Source organism: Pipistrellus hanaki (genome assembly GCF_964339955.1).
Source record: "Pipistrellus hanaki genome assembly, chromosome: 5".
Classification (NCBI taxonomy): Eukaryota; Metazoa; Chordata; class Mammalia; order Chiroptera; family Vespertilionidae; genus Pipistrellus; species Pipistrellus hanaki.
In genome coordinates, this window is record NC_140507.1 from 7,612,484 (window position 1) to 7,634,890 (window position 22,407).

A 22,407-nucleotide genomic window follows, 5' to 3' on the forward strand; every position below is an offset into this window, starting at 1 on the left:
GGATGAACATCCTTCTCAGTTAGCAGTGAGCAAATTTGTTTTGACATGGGGACTAAATAAAAGTGTTAATGGGAACAATATTTTAATCTAAAATTAGAAGGGCTTCATTGGTTTTCTCATTGTTAAAGCAGTATGCACACACTACACAAATTAAAACAATAGTAACAAATAGTAAGTTGAGATTCCTATCACCCAAAGCATGTAAGATGTTAAATAATAAAAGATGATTGAAATTGAGTCCCACCCATGGGTATAAGTACAGACAAGGCCATGTGACAAGTGGTATCTATACATTGATAAAACTGCTGTAAGTCCTAACAGACATGATCATAAAATAATAGTGACTGACTGATCCCTAACCAATTTTGTGACTGTGTCAAGTAAAAACATAGACTCTTAAATGCTTTTCCAATTATCTCAAAGCTATTATGAAATAATAAAATGGTCTCAATATAAATATCATTTTAATGCACATTATCTTTACAAAGCAAATGAATACCAGTCATCTCTATAGAGGTGTGGGGCAGGATACATATATGTGAGAGCAAATCATATTAGTGATGTCTTGTGTCTATATTCTTTACACCTCAATAACTGTGATGCCAAAGGCTTAACTCAAAAAGTAGATTAAAAAATGGACACAATATTTCACACTTATCATCACACTTGGATGAGTGTGGATAGACACATGGATGAGTCCCATTAACTTGACAACAGAGGACTTCATACACTTACATGCTAGAGACAGTGCTCAGCTTCCCAATCATTCCTAACCAAACAGGGATTAAGTTTCTGGCTGAGTGAAAGGATTCGGGGGCCAAAAATGAGTAGGGATGAATAGAAAAGGAAACTTTCCCGTGAAGGATGGGAAAATGCACGACCCAAAGGATTCTTTGGAACTGGTAGAGTTGCCCAGAAGGCTGTTGAGAATAGCATGTGTATCCTAGAGGTGACATGTAGGAAAAGATGAGACAAGATATCTTTCAAGGAAGAAATGGAAGGGTGGAGATGGAAACTGGAAGGCAGCACTTCACAGGAGGTCATAGAGAATAGTGACACTGTGCTGTCTTGTCAGAAGAACTTATCTGAGTAATAACAGTTATTAAAATTTGAATGATCATGTCTATAAATTAGTTTTTCTGAGTGTCATTTAGATCTTTTAATATACATAGAAAATTGGGGTAGGAAGGGAGAAAGAAAGGGAAAAAGAGAGAGAGGAGATAGAGAAAGAGAGAATGAACGTGAATAAGTATACAATATATCTGGCCAAAAGGGAATGAACTTAATAAAATGAAACAAAGAGGTGAGGGTGTGGATACACCGTCACTGACATTGGATCTCATTGCCCTTTATAATGTGTGTATGTTTAGTGAAATTGCACCGCTCTCTTTGTCCTTATCTCTGGCCACCTTGGGAGTTTTGATCCTTAAAATTACAAAGAGGACAGAGAAGGATCACAAAGCACTCCCTCTTGGATGCACTGCCATCCATCTTTTTGATGTGAAACATCTAAAACCAGATTCACAAAAATAATTTTCCACTGAGCATTTATTCAGAGCTCTGTTTCTCTGGTGATTCTTCACAAAGGTTTTGTTGCTGGTACCCAGAGGAAAGACTAATTTAAATGTAGAAAGAGACACTTAAAAAAAATAGTCATCTGTTGGCAAATCTCTGAGGGTATTACCTTCCTTTCACACAGGCATGGAACTAAACCTGATTGCATTTAGGGTTATCTTTAGCAGCTATCTTTGGAATCAAAACATTCTCATGAGGACTATTGTTCTAACTAATCTACTTATTAAGCTTTTATTCTGTTTTAATAGTCTTTTATTAAAAATAAACTCAAAGGGGACAGCAATAGATTTTGCAATTATTAGTGAGGAAAGCACAGCCTATGACCTACAACCACTGGTTTGTCTAAGGATGCTCCTCTTTTGAAAGCTGTATTTTAAATCATTATGCTTAATTACAGGCACTCACTCCCCCATCTGCACTCCCACCCTCTATCCCCTAAAAAGTACAACCAGTATGAAGCCGACTTTCCTCCAATTTGGCGTTGGGATGAAAAACTCAGTACGTGTGATGTGTAACTACAGTTTGAAGAAGTGTCATGCAGCAGCTGAGGGTGGCATGTCAGAAAAGGGCAACACACCACGGAATATTTGTGAGTAGGATGCGCAAAGCTTTGTCTAAAGCAATTCTTTGTGCCATCTAATGTGAATCTGTGTCTTTCACTTCCTGTATGCATCTGTATGCATTATTCTTCTGGGCAAGAGATGCTCCCATATTTCTTTGGACTAAAAGCTATAGTCCTGCCGAAACCGGTTTGGCTCAGTGGATAGAGCGTCGGCCTGCGGACTAAAAGGTCCCGGGTTCGAATCCGGTCAAGGGCATGTACCTTGGTTGCGGGCACATCCCCAGTAGGGGGTGTGCAAGAGGCAGCTGATCGATGATTCTCTCACATCGATGTTTCTAACTCTCTATCCCTCTCCCTTCCTCACTGTAAAATATCAATAAAATATATATTTAAAAAATAAATAAATAAATAAATAAAAGCTATAGTCCCCAAACTAATGAAATGAAGATTTTGTAATAAATGAGCATATGTGTGTGTGTGTGTGTGTGTGTGTGTGTGTGTATACACACACACAGAGAGAGAGAAAGAGAGAGAGAGAGAGAGGGAGAGAGAGAGAGAAACACACCATGATTTTCACGAAAACATTGAGAACCATGGCAGGTAGACTCTCACCCAAATCATCCTGGTTTCCTTGGAAATACTCCCACTGTTTCTTAATTTATTTCTTCAATTCTATTTGGAAATTCCAAAGGGAAGAAGCAGCCTATGGCTATGTTAAAAGCATGCTCGTTAAAAATGCAGGACCACATGACTGCTAATTTATTCTTTAACTCCTGATCAAATATTTTAATACATTAGGCCTTTATTATCAGAAGTCACTGTTTCCCAGATCATTCTCACTCAAGGTCACGCAGAAAGGTTTTAAGAATCATCTAAAAGCAAAAAGGGAAATTAATCCCCTCCTTGTGCATTGGCATCGTTTTCTTTCTAAGAAGCCAGGAAATGCTCAAGGGACCTCTCCCTCTATTAGAGAGCAGGGACTATGCTAGAAGTCAAATTAATGCAAATGTGGAACGACCTAGCCAGTAATAGTGCTTAACATGTGTGGAATGGTTCTAAAATGTATGAAACAGCATCATCATTAGTTAATGCAACCTTCTAACACTTTCATAAGAGACATAGGATGTAAAGTGAGACAGCAATCCTCAATAGCACAAGGCAAGTCTCGGACAAACAAGACTAGAGCTAGAATTCTGTATTTCACCACAGTGTGTTTGTGGAGCTGAGGGAGATTTGACTCGATGACCTTGAACTCTTATCCTTAAATACACAAGGTAGCCTCAGGAAGGAGGGAGAAGTGCAAACACTGAGCTCACATACAGGGAGTGACTCCAGGAGTCAAGGGAGCTTTTCAAAGGCGAGACAACCAGATCATGATTTCTCTTTTGGGGACTTTGTTATGAGAATTGGGGCACTGAGGTCCCAATGAAAGACATTCTCCCCAGATGAAAGATCAATATCTAATTTGATTTTCAGGCAAGAAATAAACTTCAGGATGGAGAGTTGTTGACTGTGTTTTCCTGGGACTTCTCTACCACTTTACCAGGCTGCTGGCCATGTCTTAAGTAACAGACAGAGAAACTGAGATATGTAGAAGCTTCCTATGAATCCCTGCAATTTATGATCTACACCAACCAATAGATGGTGGTATACTTGGCACATTCCTATTATATTTATAACCTGAGAAAAAAAAGCAAGAGTCACTCACATCAGTGGGATAAATGACTAGAGAACAAAAGTGGACATTACAGAGGGACTGCCCCCTTTTCTCTGTCCCTGTCAGATACTGTTGTTGGCCTACTCAATATCCATGTTTTCCCAATCCTTCTCTCTAACCAAATCCCAATTTTGCTTATCCTAGAAGGTTGGCCCCTCCCCTAGCCCAGAGGATGGACCTATATTTTGTCCGATTGCCTAGTAATTCCTTGCACTCGATTGATTGATGGATGGGTGGGCAGACATATCCAAGTAAACATAAAGGAAAAGAAGCTGTGTTAGAGTCTGAGAATGATTTTACTCTCTGATGGAAAAAGAGATCCTTGAGATAAAGCCCTTCCCTATGTGTACTTCCTGGTTTGGATGCAGTCCTATGAGAGTGAAACACTTGAAAGTGAAGCCGAATGCAATGGAAGGGGAAACATGGCCAACACCATCACAAAGACACCATTGAACTACTGATCTACTGAACTGGTCCAGAAATCATATACCTCTATAATTGAAGGACTTTTACTCCATAATTGAAGGGTGTATCAAGCACAAGTAAGATTTGGACTGAATTTAAAGTAATGTCTTCTATTGTTCACTTTGCTTCCCAGCTATAAGTTGAGGAATGGAGATCTGGAGATCTCAGACCATTTGTGAAAAATATCAAGTATAGGATATCATTGGGGCTAATATCATTAATATTATATATAAATATAAATATAAATATATGAATATATATGTAGATATAGGTATGCTTGTATAAGTAAAATGTGCCAGGCACTCGAAGTACTGTGCTTGATCTATATTATTTAACTTTCAAATAATTCTAAAATAACTTTCACATTTATTCCCAATTTACAGATGAGGCAACTGAATCTTAGAGGACTTCAGTAATCTGCTGAGGCAATGGTAAATATTTGAAGAAGCCATGATTTTGTCAGCAAACCTAAGTAGATTTAGTTTGGAGTAGAAAGTGTCACAGAACACGTAAGTCAATACCTATATGAACTTAGTTAGAATATTCTCAATGCTTACTGCCATTTTAAAAATATGTATTTTTTATTGATTTATTAGAGAGAGAGGAAAGAAGAGGAAGAAAGAGAAACAGCAGTGAGAGAGAAACATCCATTAGCTACCTCTTGCATAAACCCGACCAGGGACCTCACCTGCCAACCTACCTGGCTTGTTGCCTGACTGGGAATCTAACCAGAAACCTTTTGGTGCATGAGAAGACACCCAACCCACTGAGCCACATGGGCCAGGACTCACTATCATTTTTTAGAAGTTTCACTTCAATTGCTTCCAACCTACAGATTGCAGCATAAGCCCTTGTGGCAAATGAAAAACATGTGCTTAGGAAGGTCCCAGATGAAGCAGGCTCCAGTTGGTACATGTCACCCTCAGGGACTTACTGATTCAGTCTCCATGCCCAGTGGGAGCAAAGTCCAGTTAATGGTAGTTGCCACCTCTTACACCTTTGCTGATGGGAATCACCTGTTTATACAAATCCCAGTGACTTTGGTCCAATAGAAAACCACACAGAGCATGTCCAGCAGTGGAATCATAGGTTACTGAAGCAGAAGTTATCAGCTGGATTAGCAGCAGTGTGCAGGAGAGGAATGAGAATGATGGTGATTTTTGATCTGATTGTATTTAGAAGATAATGTCAATGAAAACTGAGTACTGTTACTAGTGCAAAGTAAATGTAGGGGCAGATCACATGTGTCAAACACAAGGCCCGCGGGCCAAATCCAGCCCGCCAGGCCTTGCAATGTGGCCCGCACCGCGCTGTCATCACTGCACTCCGCTGTCAGTTTATGACATTGTCAGTTTATGACTGTTCAGTAAACCATTCGGCCCGCAATTAGGCTGGATTTTAGATTTTGGCCCCTTCTCTGATTGAGTTCGACACCCCTAGGGCAGATGGAGACATTGAGAGAGAATAGAGAGGCCATTTTCCAAGGAAAACCCTCCAATTGTATTAACATTAGAGCAATTCCATACCACATGGCTTTTTTGTTTGTTTGTTTGTTTTTAAATAAAGTAATTGAAGAAACCCAATTTATATAAGGGTAAAATCCAGGATGGAACCCCAAGTGATTTTTTATTTACTTGATTAGTTTACAACAGTCATTTTCAAAATGCAGGACATCTACAACACATCCAAAGATATTGTAGTAGTTGTTTTTTGAATGGTTGGCGATTTATTCTGTCACACTGCTACTATAAAAATCAAAATAGTTTGAAGTTGTGTTAACTTCATCCCTCTCATAGTCTATTCTGTCCCTCATGAGCTGTATGTTTTAAAAATTATGAAATGGGATATATGCACTTTTTGTGTGATGTTTGTGATCAGGATGAAGATATTCCCCCGCTAATAACAATAAAATCATCAATCATGGTACCAGGAAGAACCAGGAAGAATAGTTTGACTGTTTACTATAAGCCTTATGCTAGGTGATTTTATATGTATCATCTTATTCATTTTCCATAGTAATCCTATGAAGGATAAAATCTTTGCCTCTTCCTAGGGAGATTGAAAGACTTTGCCCAAGGTCACACAGCTAGGACACCAGGTGTATTTGAACACAGTCTGCTTCCTTGTAGAATCTAAGCTTCACATGACTCTACTATGTGCCTTCCTCTTCAAAGTCTACTTATACAATAAGATTCATGATACTTAATATCATATTTTAAAAAGACCTTAGGGTTATTTAGCCCATGTCTTGACTAGTATAAGCTCAGTTCCGTACAAAGCCATGCCTTAAGGTTGTACAGACCAAAAATATAATGAGAGTTCAGGAAGGGTTTAGAGAAATTCTTGGATGATAGATCTTTCCCAGTTAGGGATGCCTCCTTTGAGGACAATATCACGAAGGGCAACTATCATCATGTCACACCATTGTCCCTTGGCGCTACTATAAAAGACAAAATACTGAATAGTGTGGACTATAAGTCTTATCCCACATGACTTTTTATGTTCTTATGATTCTTAAAATATATCTAAGTAACCTATTTCTACAATTCATCAAACTTAACCATGAGAAATAACTGAATCTTGCTGTTACTTGTCCAATTGGAGGCAAAGGTGAAGCCATTCTTATTAGAAGAAAGCATTGCTATTTTTGTAGCTTGTTTTGTTGGACTGGAAATAATTGGACTATGAGAAGATCTGGGTCCTTTTTTCATCTCTGCCTCCCAGGTGCTGTGTGACCCTGAGCAAGTCAAACTCTGAGCTGCACTTTACTCATTAACAGCATGAACGACTTGAAGCTGGGGCACTTACCCTCAGGGAAAGGGTAGAATTAAAACAGAAAATCATCAGGCAGCGAAGAGCCAGCCAAGGGAATTTGTTTATCTATTGCTGAATTCTAGATGGAAAAAAAAAAAAAAAAGTACCTTCTTAAAAATGTACCTTAGACCTGCCCTTAGGCAAATTTTAGACTCAAAATTTACATAACCAGCATATATCAGGAAATTCCAAGACAAGGAATCAAAGTGGTCTTGACATGGTTATATTTTATAGAACCTGGCAGAAGCCAGCACAAATTTCTCTATGAGGATAGAATGCATCCTCTATTCATGTCTCAAAAAATATTCATGGATTAATTCCACGTAACACAAGTTCACTCTCCAAAACTGCAAAACAAACAAGGAAGCGAGAGTTTATGCACAGTAATCAGCAGAAAAAATAGGAAAAAAGCTTTAGATACTGAAATTATGAGATTTTGATTATAACGTAAGTATGTCTAAGTGGTTTTTTTTTTTTTTTTTTTAAGAAATGAAATAGCTTCACAGATAAAGCAAAGGGGAAGGGAGAAAGAAGACTCAGGATAGAAATGGTGGAGAAATGGTGGCTCAAATTCCAACTGTGGTCCCCACAGCTTTTCCAGGGTTAGCCCAGAACAGCAAAAAGAGGCCAGCCAGTCTTTCCCAGAATGGCAGCAGCAGCAAGGAATATGGCGCTGGTAAGAAGAAAAAAGTGTCTGCCTTTAGCTTTGCACAGGGTATCAGTATGGAAGCCATGAGTGAGAATAAAATGCCCTCTAAATTTAGCACAGGACCTGTGGAAAAAACTTCCAAACCTTTGCCATTTAAGGATCCCAACTTTGTGCACTCTGGTCATGTTGGCATTAGCTGGCAATAAGAAGAGAACCTGGAAGAAGCTGAAATAAATTCTCGTTTCTGAATGGGCATTGTCATGGCAACTGAATGATTCTAGCTACTTCAGTATTGATGCTCCTTCATCCTTCAAACCAGCTAAGAAGTATTCTGATGTTTCAGGTCTTCTTGTTGACTACACTGACCCAAGAGCAAGCTACAGTTCAGCACCATTGAAGGTTGCCCTCTGATGTTGTCACTGGCTACCTGGCCCTGAGAAAGGCCACAAGCATCATGTCCTGAGCCTTGAGAAATGGCAATGAAGTAGAAAACTTTCCAAGACAGACTTGGACTCAGTTTTGTTTCATGGAAATGCTCATTCTGCCATCAGTCTGGAAATGTCCGTGTTGGGCCTTGGAAACACTGTTTGGCATTAAGGTGTGTGTTTTATGTTTTCCCTCCAAGTGTGATATTTCCTGTTGAGTTAAATTATATTTCATTTGTTGCCTCAAGTAAAGTCATTTGATAAGAAAAATAAGGAACTGAAATAATGAGAAAGGAGTAAGAAGCTATTGAAGAAAGACCGGTCAGATGTGTAATATTAATTTATAGAAATAAATTATTCTAAATAGAAATTCAAGAAGTAAAAAAAATAAAATCATTGAATAAAAACTCAATGTATATGTTTAGTAGTATATTAGAATTATTATAGTACAGAGAATTTACCTAGAATGCTGAAGAGACAGAAAAGAACACTAAAATATGAGACAATAAGAGAAACAGGGAAAGATAAAATGAAAATGCCTTGGATAAATCTAACTTACCTTATAGGAAAAAAAAAAGAATAAATAAAATGTGGGAAAATAATATAGCTAAGAAGTTTTCAAAGGTGATAAAGAATCTGAATCATCAGATTAAGAAAACATAATAAATTTGAAATGTAATAATAAGAAAGAAACATATATCTAGCCACAATGGAGTAAAACTTCCCAATCCAAGACAATGAAAAGATCTTAGTAACAACCAGCCATTAAAAACAGATTATCTACATAGGAAAAACATTTACTCTCAACAGATTTCCCAGCCACAACAATTAAAGACAAAAAAGACTAAAAATCTTCTAAATATTTAAATGCCTGTTGGAAACAAAAAATTTCAACTTAGAACTGGCTAAACTATTATTTAGTAATGAGTATTTTTTAAACAAACAAAAACATAAGCGTTTGTTACCAATTGATCCTATTAATAGTTAAAGGAACCTCTCCTAGAGTAATGGCCCCATGGCCAGAGATTCTGATTTAGATGGTATGAGGAACAAGTCTGGTATTTATATCTAGATCTCTAATTATGTGTATATGTATATATATATATATATATATATATATATATATATATATGCCTATATATCTTCCAACCTATAGCTTTAAGCACAAGTCCCTGTAGCAAATGAAAAACATACACTTGGAAAGATTTCCAATGATGCAGACTTCAGATAATATATGTCATCCTCAGGTTATATATATTAAAAATATATTTTTTTCAGTAGGCCCCAGATTCTGCATTTCTAACAAGCTCTCAAGTGATACTGATAATGTTGGTCCATGGACATTATTTTAAGCATCAAGATTCCAAAGGAAAAGTTCAGGAATATGAAAATTTATCTCAGGAGAATGACTGAGGTTCAAGAAACAATGATTAATGCAGAATTTATTACTTTATTTATTTATTTATTTATTTATATTTTATTGATTTTTTTACAGAGAGGGATAGAGAGTTAGAAACATGGATGAGAGAGAATCATCGATCAGCTGCCTCTTGCACACCCCCTACTGGGGATGAGCCCACAACTAAGGTACATGCCCTTGACCGGAATCGAACCCAGGACCTTTCAGTCCACAGGCCAACGCTCTATCCACTGAGCCAAACCAGTTTTGGCAATGCAGAATTTATTAAATGTGGATAGCTCTATATAAATATTAACCGTATAAAATAGTAAGAATGAAGTTTAATTTTGTATGAAAAGCAAGTAAAACTGGGGGAGAATAAGCAGTTAAACTGTTCCAAGATCTTCATATTGTTCTGATGAGACAGAGCTACTTATCAAAATGAATGCTTTGGTGCAGAGCCAGAGTTTTACAATTGTTTTTGAAGCACAAGCAAATCAGAATGCTTTTGAGAGTAAAGGGGGAGCTATTAATACTTACCCTGGATAACAGCCAGGATCATCCCAGAAACATCAGGACAATGGTCCACTTCCCTTAAGAGCTGAGAGGTGGCTGAATGAGCTGATCTCTGGGCCCCTTCCCCTCCCACTATCCCTAGGCCCAACTGATGAGAAACTCCCTCTTTTTGTTTTCTTAACACCTCCCAGCTCTATGAAAATGTTCACTTGAAATAAGAAACAACGGGAACTCATGAACCCAAACAACAGCATGGTGGTTGCCAGAGAGAAGGGGGTGTGGAAAGAAGGGGGGTCCTAATATATGGTGACAAGAAGATTTGACTTTGGGTGGTGGAAAAATAGCACGATATACACATCTTGTAACATAGAAACCCACACCAGAAACCTATACAATCATGTTGACCAATGTCCCTCCAATTAATTTAATTTAAAAATACAAAAGAAAAAATATAATAGACACCTGTTGATTTTGCCTGTGTGGCATCGATTCCCTCTGCTTTTGGTAAATGTGCCTCAATTTCCTTTTGGGAAAACCACACCTCCCGCAATCCCTGTCATTCCCTCTCGTTCTATGCCAACTCCAGGATTGGAAACATCCCCCAAGCCTGGCCAATAAGGTCATTCTATTCTCTTGACCAGTATGATTGGCTGAAGTGTAAGTATATGAGTCAGGATAGCCAATGAGAATCAAGCTAGAGAATCGTTAAAAAAGAGATCGCAAGTGTGGCTGAATTTTCTGCTTGTAAACATGCAGGTGCTGGGAACCAACAGGTGGAGGGGCGTGTCTGAGATCCATGCCAAACCAGAAGGAAAGATACACACAGGGTCCTCATGACATGGTAAGTACCACTGAATCTAATCTAAAGCAAATTATACTCATGAAGTGAGATAATATCTCTTAAACCATTTTGGGGTATTGTCTTATTAACTTTATTTTTGTTTTTACCCTTATTTACTTAAGCCAGTTTGAATTGGGTTTCTCTACTACAAGAGATAATTAATAAGGTATGTAATTTGTGAAAACCAATTGACTAAATTAACTTGGCAGAGGCCTTTCATTTAGTGACGTCACTGGCGTGGCACCAGCTACACAAGAATGAGACTGAGAATTACTGCCACCCCCCTTTGCTATTACTCAAATCAATGGCCCGAAGCTACTGTGAACTTTTAAAATGCTTACTGTTTCTAAAATTAGTTTTTCTAACCCAACTCCCCTTAGAATTGGAAAAATGAGCCAGATGTGTACAATACTCAATTCACACCCCAAGATAGGCAGCTTATAAAATTTTGTTGATAGGCTGATTTTTAAAACTTTTGAAGGGTTTGGTTTAGATCATAGATATTCAGTTAAAGCAAGTGGCTAGAAGTAAGGTTTTGAATTTCTTTGCTTCTGATTGAAAAATTTACAACTATGAGTTATTTCTATGCATCATTGTCAGTATTCCATGGAAAGTCACAACAATAAATAAGGTAGCTGCTCCGTTCACAGTGTCCAAATGACTATAAAAAATATCTATTATTTTGATTTTTTTTTAACATTACCAAGATTCTAAAATAGTCTACATTTGATGAATTTGAATACTTTGATTTTAAAATATAATTTATTAGAGGCCCGGTGCACAAAATTCATGCTTGGGGATTGGGGGTGGGGAGAAAGGTGTCCCTCAGTCCAGGGTGCACTCTCTCCAATCTGGGACCCCTTGAGGAATGTCCAACCGCCTGTTTAGGCCTAATCCCACCTGCCTATGACTGCCAGCCTGATCACCCCCTAACCACTCTCCTGACAGCCTGATTGACACCTAACTTTTCCCCAGCTGGCCCAATTGCTCCTAACTGCCCTTCCCTGCTGGCCTGGTTGCCCCCTAACTGTTCTCTCCTGCAGGCCTAGTCGCCCCCAAATGCCCTCCTCTGCCAGCCCGATCACCCCTAACTGCACTCCCCTGATGGCCTGGTCACCCATAACTGTCCTACCCTGCAGAATCCCCTATCCCCGCAACTGCCCTGCTATCCTGGTACCCCCAACTGCCCTCCCCTGAAGACCTGGACCCCCCAAACTTCCCTCCCCTGCTGATCTTGTCTCCCCCAACTGCCCTCCTCTGCTGGTCCGGTCACCCCTAACTGCCCTCCCTGCTTGTCTGACCACCCACAACTGCCCTCCCCTGCAGGTTTGGGTCACTCCCATACTTCCCTCCCTTGCTGGCTTGGTCTCCTCCAACTGCCCTCCTCTGCTGGCCTGATCACCCCCAACTGTCCTCTTCTGCTGGCCTGGTCACCCCTAACTGGCCACAACTGCCCTCCCCTGCAGGCCATCTTGTGGTGGCCATCTTGTGTCCACTAAGGTGCAGCCATCTTTGACCACATGGGGGCAGCCATCTGTGTCTTGGAGTGGTGGTCAATTTGCTTATTACTCTTTTATTAGATAGGATTACTTATATTAGCAACTAAGTTAACATATATATATATATATATATATATATATATATATATATATACCATCCATTTCAAAAACAAAATTAAGATTTATGATTGCATTAATATGTTCTCAGTATCCAACAGTCCCTGGCACAGAGAAGATCCTCAAATATTTGCTGAATGACTGTTAAATGAACAAATATTCCTAAAAATATGTTAATATCATGCATAAGGTTATATAAAAAGTATAATAAAAACAGGAGGGTGTACTTAATGCTAGCTACTAATTACTACTGTAGACCAGGGTTTTGAAATACCAGGTGTCAAATTTCAATTTTTAAAGTATTCCTTTTAACAAAAAGTTTAGAAAAACAAAGCTTCATATACATATTTTCTGCAGGACTTCTCAGAGCCTTTGATATGTCATCATACCCTCCAAGAAGGAAGATAAACAAAGCAGCAGTTCTTAGACATACTAGGTAATTGTTCTAATTTGAAAACCAAATTTAATTTTGTGGAATATTATTTTTTTATTGATTTTGGAGATAAACAGAGGGAGAAAGAGATAGAAACATCAATGATGAGAGAGAATCACTTATCAGCTGTCTCCTGCATACCCCTTACTGGGGATCCAGACTGCAACCCAGGCATGTGCCTTGACCAGGAATCGAACCGTGATTTCCTGGCTCATAGCTAGACACTCAACCACTGAGCCACACCAGCATGCTGGAATATTCTTAAGTGTTCTTCAGACCCCAATTTTGAGAATTCTCCCAAACTCTCACCACCAACTTCCAGAGAAAGGCTTAACTAGCTTTGTTTCCTTTGAAAAAAAATGTACTGTAAAATGTAGCAAAACCAGGTAAAATTTTATGAGTTCAGATACAGCCTATAATTAATGGTTTAGTGAATTATTGATTTTTAATCTTATTGCAGGTGTACAGGAATGAGTGTGATGATTAAAATAATGGTTTAAATGGTCAGAGCATTGCTATGCCACTCAGAGGGGACCTTTTCTGATTCTTCTGGGTTTCATTTTGGCAAACACACCGCATGGGGAGGTAGGTGTGTTTCTTGCAGAGAGAGAGAAATCCAACATCCACTTGCTGGGAGAATTCTATTGAATTCTACCAAAAGAATTTCCCCTTAGATCCCAACAAAATAGAGAGCAGAAAGCATTGCCCTGGTTGTAGAATTGATGTGCATAAATTCATCAAAGGATCTGTGCACTGTGGATGCACACATTATTGAAAGAAGAAATGTGGATATCATGTGATGCTTTAAAAAATGCCCGAAATAAAAAAAAGATGGTGTTTCAAAACTCAAATGCAGCTCTATATTTCCTATGTATCAATAAAATGTGGATAAATGTGTCAAAGAAAGTATTGAGTACTTCATTTGCTGCTTGTGTTCTATCACAGTTTGGATTATTCCTTATTGATTTATGATTTTATTAAAGCCTTGGGGATATGTTTTCCTGCATATTTTTAGTTGATGATTGACTGTGTATTTGATGTTTTCTAAACAACACGTGGAATGCTTCCTTGCAAAGCTTCACTCTCTTTTTAAAGACGATACTTATAATAGTTCAATACAACAACAAATAAGCATCATTTGTTTTCCTTTTTATCTTATCTTTGTTCCACAGGAATTTAAATGCAAATGTGAACTAGAATGAACACCAGCAAATGCATCAACCTCTCCCGCAATATAATCATTGCAATCTATAAAGCATAACAGGCTCTCGCGTGATGTCTGCTTACTGTCACAGTATTTTGTGGTTGGAAATACAGTCTGTGGGTGTTATTTTGCAACCAAATCTGAAAAGGAGCTCTCTGAGAAATCCTACCAGTGTTTATGTGAAGAGAGCGTAATGTTTGCCTGTGCATGCGTGGACCAGCTTTATTCTTTATTTAGCTTATTTCCACAAAACAATTAAGAGAAATGTATTTTTAGCATCAATAATGAAAAGCAGGGGACTCAAAGGGAGGGCTGATCTCAGCTTTATGCAAGCTGAGTTTTCCCCCATCCTATCATAATGCACTTCAACTTACAGGCCAGCTCCTACAACTTGCCTCTTCCTCAAAGTCCTTCTACTTTGAAAAAACATTCTGTGTGCTCCCCTAGGCCAATCAGTGGCATTTTTTTAGTACTTTAGCAATGGTCCAAGGGGAAAGACTGGGTGTCTAGACCCGTGATTCTTAATTACACGCAAACTTCCGCATTTTCAATGTGTGTCCCATGTGCCACTGGGTCAGGGATAGGCACTCCAGGGCTGATGGGCGGAGACTGGCTGAGTGCTTCTGACTCTGCATAAAGAATGGTTGGAATACAGCGACATCTACTTGAGAATCGTCTTGTGACTACTGTTGTACAACAATGAGACAGGTGAGCAGTTGTGGTAGAGACCAGAGAGGCTACAAAGCTTAGCATGTTGACTGCCTTGGCCCTGCACAAAAACGCTTGCCCACCTGTGCTCTAAATGGTATTGTGTTAAATTTTTTATGTTTCAGACTTAAAATGAATGTTGCAAAATAATACAGTGTTATAACATGGATGCCATCTTCAGTATATTGAGGGAGGGACAATGTAAAACCTTCCAGTGGTTTCCCAAGACTTAATTTTTTATCCTGATGTATAGGGCCCTTACTTGACATGGCCCCTGGGTCCCTCAGAAACCTCATTTCTTCCTTCTCGCTCTTAAATCTTTGCTCACTGTGTCCCAGGCACACTGGTCTTTGTTCTGATCCTCTGATATGCCATTTTGGTTGACAATTCAGGGTCTTTGACTTTAAGGCCACTTTGAAAATGTATACTCTCATACTTTTTTAGTTTTTAATTCAATGTATGCTTTTGACACATTTGCTAGGCACCGTAGTAAGTGCTTGAAATACATGGAAGAGTAAGAGAACGTTGGTTCTTTCCCTTGAGAAACTTACAACCTAATACGGGAGAGAAACATCAAGTAACTAAATACATAAAGTCTATAATAAAATTGTGAAAATGCTTCAATATTAAACTTCAATATTAAAATTGTGAAAATGGTTCAATATTAAAAAGATGCTCTAAGAGAGAATAACAAGAGGTGTACTTTGGAAAGACGAGGAAAGCCTCTCTTAGAAAGCTACATTTATACCAAGATCTGAACATAGGTAGGAATTATTCAGAAATTTTATTATATTTTTTATCAACTTTCTGAAACAGAAATCTATTGGAGGATTTTAAGCAGATGAATAACATGTTTCAGCATCTTGCTTTGACAGAACACCAGTCTACTATGAAACCAGCGTTCTGTTCTTAGCCATATTCTAACTCAACTTATAATGACTGATAACTTTTCTTGAGCCTAGCAAAGTGCTCTGCAGGCTTCATGTTAAAAATGGTTGAATAAATTATGAACATACTTATTTTATAAAAACAAGAAAGCCATTTCCTCCAAGGTGTTAATTAATACTCACTCTTGGAGATCAACCTATTTTAAATATATTCTGTTTCAGAAAATTGATCTGTCTTGGATATGTCGCCATGCCTGAGTTCTAGTCATAGAGACTGTGGGGGGGGGGGGGAGTCCCAATTCTGGTGGTGGGAATGCTGTGGTGCTCCTTTATCATTTGGACTAACACCATCATATACACAACTAGTATTGATGTCCCATAATTTTAAATAACCAACAAGATTTCATATAAAATGAAGATATGGTCATTGTGCTAATTGTGTGGACTTTGTTGATTTGTTTCTCTAATTTATCTATTTAACACTCTTTTTAATAATAGGTGTCAACGTGGAAGCAAGGTTACCACTGAGAATTCCAGTGCAAAAGTAGCACATTGGCGCTGAAAAGATGGCTTATTAAATTGACCTACATAAGGAGATGTATAATTCTGGCTTCATAACAGATACTGAACTATGAAAATATAAGTAAATGAATAAAAATTCAATCTTCCACCCTCTATTCTATGTTATTTCTGAATGCATTGTTTAGCAGGGTTATTACCTCACATCTTTGCTGGGAAATGTGAGTTAGAAGTTTTTAGTGTCATCAGCAGACCTTCCCTATAAACATTCTATATGGATCGATGACTTCCAGATAAAGAGGCAAAGGTTAAAAAAAAGTGGTTGAGGTATATTGGATGAGTATAATGCTAAAGAAAATACAGTGTGGGATAATCCCCAACCCATTATAAAGTGAAGAATTCTCTTAAATGTACCAAAAACTTATTGAGTAGTTACTTTGCTGGCATAGTTAGAGGTGAGTGAGGTGCATAAAGTACAACATTTAAGAAGGTTCTAATTCTTCAGTTCATGTGAGAACAGAGTTAGCACCTGTGAATGAATGCTCCCTTAATGTTGCATCCGAGGTACCCATGTCACTTGTCACATCTTAGTCCAGGACTATTTGCCAGGTCAATAAAGAGCTTTAAAGAGGAATACTCATCCATTCTAATCAGGTAGGGGACAATACAAGTTCACAAAGAACTCTAAAATAAGGCTGACGAAGGTATGTGTCATAACATACAAAATGGTTGATGGTAGAAAGAAACTGCATTGAATTAGTAACATCAATAAAGGTTTCATGAAAGCAGTGACATTTGAAATTAGTTGACTATTTGTTTTCTCTTTTAGAAAGCCCAAATTTGACTGACTTAGCCAAAATAAAAATTCATAGTTTATTTAACTAAAAATTCCAGGGGTGTAGTATCACTTGATTTGGAATCTCAAGTGATCTTACCAAGAATTGGTTCCTTTTTCCCTATTACCTTCTGGGTGGACTTTACTATCCAATAGCTAAGGTGACTGTGAAAACTGCAGACCTTCCATCTTCTTGAATTCAAATTCTATAGGAATAAATAAAGATTGATGCCTGGTATGTGTGTCTATGTGTGTCTGTGTATATGTGTGTGCGCGTGTGTGTTCAACCCAAATGCAGTGTGTTAATTGGCTTAGCTCTAGGTCACATAACCCACCTCAGTACAAGGGTGGGGTTGGGAGTTTAAAAGGGGTATAGTCAGAAAAGGTATACACTGAGGAGGTGAAAAATAAAGGTCCAATAAATATGCCTTTAAGTATGGATTAGATGGGGACTAATAGAGACAAGGGCATTCTGAGAAGAGGGAACTATTAGGCAGTGTTCTAAATTAGTAAGTTATCCAATTCAAGAGAAATCCAAGATATGTTTAAGTGTTATTTAAATATATAGAACTGCTTCCCTTTCACTTTATTCACTCTATTTTCTGTTATATTCTTTGTTTCTATTAGTCTCTCTCTCTCTCTCTCTCTCTCTCTCTCTCTCTCTCTCTCTCTCTCTCTCTCTCTCTGTGTGTGTGTGTGTGTGTGTGTGTGTGTGTGTGTGTGTGTGTGTCTTCCATTAGACTGGAAATTTTACATTTGTATTGTCTATATTGTATCCGGAATCTTGCATATTGCTGTCCCTCAATCAGAACTTGTTGAAAAAATAAAGGGATGAATGAATAGAATAATGAATGAAAAGAAGGAAACTAGCCTTGAAAAGTAATCAGGGTCATATTGTACAGGACTTTGAAAGCCAGGCTAAAGATTTTAGACTTTATTATGTAGCTAACACATGTTTTAGAGCATGAACATTAAATGATCAGAGCTGTGCTCCAGAAAATAAATTAATATTGCAACGGAAAAGAGAAATAAGGGAGAGTGTGGATGACCACTGGGAGGTCATTTCACTATCTTAGGTCCTGAGGACTTGAGTGAAAATAATAGCAATAGGACAGGGAAAGTACAAATAAAGGTATAAATAGAAACTTAAGCATTTAAAGGGAGCAAGTAGTGCGGAGTAAAAAGGGATGAGATTGTGAATCTGGTTGCTTGTAAAAACAGAGATGACATTAACAGCAGTCAGAAGCCACAGTGCTTAGTGAAACCCCATTTAAAGAAACTCCATTTCTTTAACAAGACCCTTCCATCAATCCATTCCCTTGCTTAATCACTAAGCCCTTAGGCCATGAGATTCTGGTTGGCATCAAACTGTCTTAAGAACAAAGCCTCAGGTCTGTTGACCACAGAAACAGAGTTTCTGTCAAACTAAAGATAACATTTTGACTTCAGTTGTGTTTCAGCCCAAGGCCCATGAAAGCAGAATGACCCAGAGACCACATCTTCCTGAAAATAGACAGAGCCATGCCACAGTGGACAGACATCAGGACTTAATATAATGATCAACCATTCCTTCCTAATCAGTCCGTAGAGCCCAGGACCTCAACTTCTTTAGTCACCATGGTTAATGATTTTCCTCCTATAAAAAACTCATCCCCTGGAAGCCATCAGAGAGCAAATACATTTGAGTAGTTGCTTACCTGTGACTCTGGGCTTGGAACCATTTCCTCAACTAAAAAACCCTTAGTTTCTTCACTGCAAACTCTTTTTCATGTTTGATTGCGCTTTGATGCACACAGACAAATTGACCTCTTGAGTCTAGTAACAGTGGTTTAAGGAAGAATATGATAACTTACAACTTGGACATACCAACTAGAATTCAAGGGGGATATGTTCCACTTGCTCATGGAAATGCACGTATGGACTGAGCACAAATATGGGTCTAGAAATCTCTCCTTCTGAAGGAGAAAGATCAGGAAGAGGAGGAGACTGAATTTGCAAAGAGGATACATGTGGTGACGAGGAAGAAAGGAGCCCTAAGTTAAAACTTGCTGTTAAATATGCTTAAGAATTTAAATTTTATCTTAAATATAGGACAGTGAGAAACCATGGATAGCTTTTAAAGAAAGAAATGATATGATTTTATTTAAAAATTTAAAAGATTATTGTGGATGCTATAGAGTGAAATTGCCAGTCCCAGAGATAGATCTATAATCTTTGATTTCTCAATGTAAACCTAGGATACTTGATCCAAGTCCTCCTTCTAAACCTTTAAAGAAAATAAAAACGGAACAAAACTCTACCGTTAAGTGCTGACAGGGAGAGAAGACTGCAAGGAAAGAGAAAAGGATTAGTGAAACAGGATCTTTCGTCTGTGTTACAGCTGCGGAATTGAGGCTATATAATGAAGTAGCTGGGGAGAAAGGCAATGATGACATCCAAAGGCAATGCCCACATCCTCTGCTCTTCACCACTATGCTATACTTGCTTCTAGTGGACTTGTGCTAATTTTTCAAGATAGGACTGACCAGAATTTCTTTGGGTAATGCATGTAGTAGATAAAAGTGCGGAAGCTAAGTGCACCCAGAACAGAAATACCTCTTTGTTTTGACATATGTTGGAACAAAGATCTCAGGTAATTTGTCCAAGATAGCACAGGCACTTAGACTTAGAGGTGGACACAGCAAACAGGCTGAGTCCCACGGGGTACACTGATTTTCCCATGCTATCATGTGGTCTCTTTCTATGCTAATACTTAACTGGATCTTGAGAGTTACAGGTTGTAGCTGTAAATTGGGATCTATCTTTATAGTAGGTCATGCATTTGGGAGCTATAGTGACATACAAGGTCTCTTAATGATAGAGTGAAATAAGTAAGGGGTAAGACACTATTTTTTCTGAGGCTGAGTTCACTTACCATGAATCATCACCTATCCAGACTTACACTTTTGTTTCTACAGGCTTTGCCTGGCTCTGACATATATGTGAATGTGCAAACTCAAATGAAGACATTGACCTGCAAAGGAAATTAGTGTGAGAGGGTTCTTATTTAAAGACTTTAATTAAGCCGAATTTCAAATAGGATTAATAACATTGATTTCCTATGAAATGAGGAAACCCTTTTGTCAAAGCACAGTGTTGATACCCCTTGTCCTCATTTTCTATGTTGTGCCCATGGTAATAATTAATATAACCCTTACTATATGAAAAAATGATGACACCATGATTTAGTCTTTACTTCCAAGTCTAACTATTAGCAAGACAAAAATTATTTAGATGGTTTTGTTTATATTCTCTGGCCTTCATGGATTAGAGAGTGGTTGAACCATAAGACTGACCATTTCTCTATCTGTGGAACCATTGTCATGGAGAACCCAGGTGACAGACCCTTACAGTCCATAATTGACCAAGTTCTACTTACATATTCACAGTACAAATATTAGCCATTAATCTTCTGTGTGATCTCTGCTTCTTAAGTGTCCTTTTGATGTTATTTTACCTCCCAACACCACCTGGTTTTACTTCCTGCAAATGTTGTTTTTGGTTTTCTAAGAATCTTTCATGTTAAAAAAAAAAATAGGCTTCATTTTATTTGAGCAACTTTTACAAATAGAACCAACTGCATTATAATAAGTCTTAAAGCATTAGCACGTTCCTAACAACCTTTCAAATGTAGATCAGCATTAAAGATATATTACCGGGACCACATAAAAGTTAAATATATTTCCTGGGATCCTTTGCTGAATTAGGGGCAAAGCCAGGAAATAGAATTATTACCGCTACTTTAGCCTTTAGGCCATGTTGTAAGAACAGACACCCCATCAAACAACTTCACAAATGTGAAGAACCTAATTAAAAAATTAATTTCCAATTATGCATATAGAATGAAGTCTGCTAAATGAGAAAGGGACCATGGAGGCGGGGGGAGTGGGGAAGAGTCAAAGCAAAGGGGACATTTTTTCAGTTGGGAAACAAACCTGCTTCCTACAGAAGGGCATAGATATTGAGACCAAGGGGACACGATTGATTTTATGGAGAAAGACCCTGTGGCTTCACTTCTCTGGCCTTGGGGACTTTCATGGTTACTTGCAGAAGGTCAGAAAGTCCTAAAACACTTCGCAGAATATACTGTTTCCCACAGTGGGGGTGAGAATAAAGAGAAAAAACCAACAAACATAAAAACCTCATCAACCATTCTTTTATTATTTTATTTCATTTAAATATATTTTAATTGATTTCAGAGAGGAAGGGAGAGGGGTAGAGAGATAGAAATATCAATGATGAGAGACTCATTGATTGGCTGCCTCCTACATGTCCCCTACTGGGGGATCGAGCCCACAACCCCAGCATGTGCCCTTGGCCGGAATCGAACCTGGGACCCTTTAGTTCACAGGCTGATGCTCTATCCACTGAGCCAAACCAGCTAGGGCATCAACCATCCTTTTAAATGAGTAATTCCGGTCTCCATGTATACAAGCTTTATCTATATGGCTTAATTTCCATTTGAAAACCTGGAAAATGCCCATGCATAGGAATGCATATTTTATCTTTGAAATACTCACAGAACTCTGCTGCCTGAGCTACTTTGATATGGATCTACTACTTATATAAGGACAAGAGATACCTAGACAAGAGGATCAAATGTATTATATTTGCTAAGATACTTAATACAATGTTAGAACCCTTAAGGTATGGTGGTGACAGCCTGGGCAGTAACGGGCTCCTCTGAAACACATCCCTAGTGCTCCTGTCTTTTCCAAGGGAACAGTCACATTATACCACCTCTTTAAATGGGTTTCACGTGCAATTAAAACGAAAATGCCATAATGGGCCATGACATAAGAACAAAACACACTCTCAGAAGGTTTCCTCGTGTGTTTTTCTTTTCCTTTATTTTTTTCTGAACACTGAAAATTACCTCTTTGTCAGCCCGGTGGCGTGGTCACAATGCAAGGGCCTCAGACTGGGGGAACATGTTCATTAGGAGAACTGGATGACTAGGCAACGTGCCAGGTGGGATTGCCTTGTTTGGAAGAGAAAGGAGAGCCCAGTTCTCCGGCACCACCTGCCCATCAAAACCCTGAGCTTTGCTCAGCCTTTCAGGTCAACATCCGGTATGTTAACTTGCCTCGACAAAGCAAAGGGCAGGAAATGTGACTCCTAAGCCATTCATGTAATATGCTGTCATACAAATCAAGATTGTGTTACAGGAGATACTCAGGGTAATGTTAACCAGGAGTTACAC

The 22,407-nt window shown here is 38.4% G+C and overlaps 1 protein-coding gene and 1 pseudogene across 5 annotated transcripts in view; one reads left to right on the plus strand and one right to left on the minus strand.

The window, feature by feature from the left end:
- The window catches only part of TENM2 (teneurin transmembrane protein 2), a gene marked incomplete at its 5' end in the record, with an annotated part of 1,050,472 nt that overhangs the window by 523,181 nt on the left and 504,884 nt on the right, over window positions 1–22,407 (minus strand). The gene's annotated exons all lie outside the window — the stretch shown is intronic.
- LOC311622546 (INO80 complex subunit C-like) lies at window positions 7,692–8,245 on the plus strand (annotated as a pseudogene). The gene has a single exon. The product of its transcript is annotated as an INO80 complex subunit C-like (transcript).